We start from the raw sequence: 3,457 nt of genomic DNA on the forward strand, positions 1-3,457 counted from the left end.
ATAATATAATTATTATAATTAGAAATTAAATAAATTACGAGAAATATATGAATTAAATTATTAGAGATTGCAGGCAATTTTTTGAACATTTTTCAATTGTTCGTTTAAACTTAAGAATATTTTAAATTGTTAGATACAAATTGAATATTAAAACAAATTCGAAATATTAAAATTAATGTTAGATGAAAATTAAAAGAGGACGATTTCTGCCAAAATTAATACATAAAGATTTTTCTTCTACACACACACACACACACACACCTTACTTTACGCGTGCGCGTTATTAAAAAGAATTAAAATAGACAATTACAATATTTTATTGCAATCGAATAAATCAATAATTTATTAATAATTTATTCTGGCCAAAATAGATAACTTATTGTAATTTTTTACGGTGTAATAACACACTTGATAATAAAAATTTATTAATCTTGATACTTATCAAGTTTAATGTTTACAATAAATCTCTTGTGAAAGCTTAAAATTTTTAAAATATATTTAATTTTTGACAGAAATTAAATTTTGTTTAGTACATCACACGTACAATAATTACAGCATAAATTATGACAATAGTCTTTTTCATAGTTTTAATCTCAATTTTCTCAACATTATAAAAAATTTCTAAGCCAGAATTGTCTTAAACACTAAAGAAGTATTAAATTTTTTTAACTATTTTTTTTTTTTGTTAAATTGGTTATTTTTGACGCTAATTTTACAAAATAGTGGATCCAATACTTGATGATGAATTGAGCTTGATGTTAACAATCATTTCTTATAAACTAAAAATTTTTCAAATATATTTAATTATGAACAAAAAATAGATTTTTTCTAGTACATCACATATACAGTAACTGGCATAGCAAATTACTATAATTAAAATTATAATTTAAAATACTCCTTTTTACAGTGTTAACTTCAATTTTTTCAAAATTATAAGGACTTTCTAAGGTCAAAATTAAACATTAAAGAATTATTATATTTTTTAATAACAATGCCAATAAATTTAGATAAATTTTTATGAAATATTACAACAAAATAAAATTACAGTATGATGACAAAATCCGCGTTCAGAGCAGAAATTTCTAATAATGTCTAATATTATTAAGAGCGACGTTTGATTTTTGCACTTAAGATATAGCGCGATAATAATACTACAATTATCATATATTTTTACAAGTTACAATAATATATAATTACAGTATAACAGTTATGCTTTATGCACCACGACCCATTGATGTAATTATGGTCTAACATTAAAAAAAATGTCTAGTTAAAATCAATTTACGAATTAACATTTAGATGCCATAAAAGATCTTACTTAAGTCATCAAGTTTTAATTTATCAAGCAAAAACGATCGAATAATCTCATGCCCGTTTATTCGCGAACGCACAGATAAGCAATAATTATCGACTAGTAGCAAATCGGCTAAACATTAAAGTGTCAAATTTACATCTCTCCATTTCTGAATATAGTGAGTTAATTCTTTTTTTATTTTATTTTATTAATTTTGAAACTAAAATATAATACATGATATTTAATTTAACAATTTTCTTAAGACAAAGCGTTATACTTTAATCATCAAATATAATTGAAATTATTGTATTACTTGATATATACATAGGATATTTTATAACATTGGAATCCATTTCATTGACATATTTAAAACTTTAAAAAACAATAAAATTAAGCTTATATAAGCTTTTATCAAAATTACTTCGCTTTCAAGTTGCATTTGTTTTTACACATTCTCGACGGTATAATCAACCATTCTTTTTGTATGTCGTTGCAATCCTGTGCAACTTTGGTGCACGACAACTAATTGTTATACGCGAGACAAAGATTAATATACGTACATTGGATTTGAAACGCCTAATGAATTCAATATCTATAAATTTTCGTCGATGATATATGCATGCACGGTTTCGGTCGAGATCAAGAATTTGGCTAGAAATTATGTTGGCAAATTAAGAATTGAAATTAGACGACGTTTGGAAATCAAGTCTTCTCGAATAAAATCCTGATATGATTACAAAGCCATTCAGATTTATTTTGAAGAAGGACAAAAAGTATGATTATTTAATCCTCAAAGAGAGAGGGGGAAAGCCCCGGAATTACGAAGCATTTGGAAAAAACCGTATAAAATCGTAAGAAGATTAAGTGATGTTGTATTTTGTTCCGGCATTTTTATACAGGGATCACTTTAAATCCCTTATTTATTTCACATCAATTCATGACGTTGGAATGCTCCAACAATGAAATGAACGGTTACCAATTTCACAAACGCTTGGAATATTTATAGAATGAGAAATCTATAATAAGGTATTTGCCAGGCTTGTACTCTATCGTAAAAAAATCATTTTGAAAACTTCCTTTAAATAATTACTAAAACACAAAAATAACTATAACTTGAAAATAAAGTGATTTTTGATATATATAAATTTGTACATCTACCTTTTTTATTTTTATATTTTAAGTGCACTTTTGAAATGCATTCTATATGTTACAAAATACTCCATATATACCTATGTTTGTGTGTATGTGTGAAAATTGAAATTTAATGTACTACTTTAAATCATTAGTCTTATATTTATAAATGAGCATTTAAATTAATTTAAAATTCATTATTCTCGATTTAACTATATTGTGTACGCATGCACGCACTCACACACGCACAAATACATACATGTATACATGTGTGTGTGTGTGTGTATATATATATTCATGTATATATGTATGATATAAATTTGTTTATCAATTAATAATTATTTTTGGTTGTCAACATGTCCGATATTATTAATAAATTTTCTTTACTGTCGCAAACATCAAATTATAAAACGTTCTTTACTATTCATATCTCAATAGTAAATAATCAGTAGTAAATAATCAAATTAAATTGTTTTTGAAAAATAACGGATTTAATACAAAACTTGATGTAATATAAAGAAGATTCAATTTTATCGAAGAAACTACGAGACTTATATCAGAAAAAGATCCTCAAAGATACATCTTTTTGACTCGCAAGAAGTACATTAAGAGATATATACGAGATATATAGACCAACCAGGCTTTCCATCGTCTTCGAACTTCTCAAAGTTATATTCGTTCGGGTATTCTATACCAGGGTAACCACAGAAACGAAATGCCTCTTCTCGCAAAGTGCTCAGCAACGTTCAGTCGTTCAGTCGAAACCTCCTTCCTTCCTCCGCGGACATGATTTTATTGATCCTCGCGAAACACGACACACTTCTCATTGGCTACAAAAGCTTGCTTAAAAAAACTAACTTTGGCAATACGACATAATGTGTATGTTATGTATACATACGAGTTTCAAGGTTCATGCAATGTATGTCGCGCATAATTATCGTCGGCATGTAAGTAAAACGATGAATCTTTTTGGAAGATTTAGGCGGGATAGCTAGGTTCGTTTTACGTCAACTTATATATATATATATATAT

General features: G+C 26.5%; 1 long non-coding RNA gene across 1 annotated transcript in view; it reads right to left on the bottom strand.

Annotated features, from left to right (window-relative positions):
* Positions 1-3,451, bottom strand: part of LOC115239109 — a 9,640-nt gene extending 6,189 nt beyond the window's left edge. Inside the window, exon 1 of the long non-coding RNA XR_003884590.1 lies at positions 3,063-3,451. This is a non-coding gene — a long non-coding RNA (uncharacterized LOC115239109). The remainder of the gene's footprint in view (positions 1-3,062) is intronic.
* Positions 3,452-3,457: the final 6 nt, after the last annotated feature.

This window comes from Formica exsecta, unplaced genomic scaffold, assembly GCF_003651465.1.
Source record: "Formica exsecta isolate Colony F162 unplaced genomic scaffold, ASM365146v1 scaffold365, whole genome shotgun sequence".
Classification (NCBI taxonomy): domain Eukaryota; kingdom Metazoa; phylum Arthropoda; class Insecta; order Hymenoptera; family Formicidae; genus Formica; species Formica exsecta.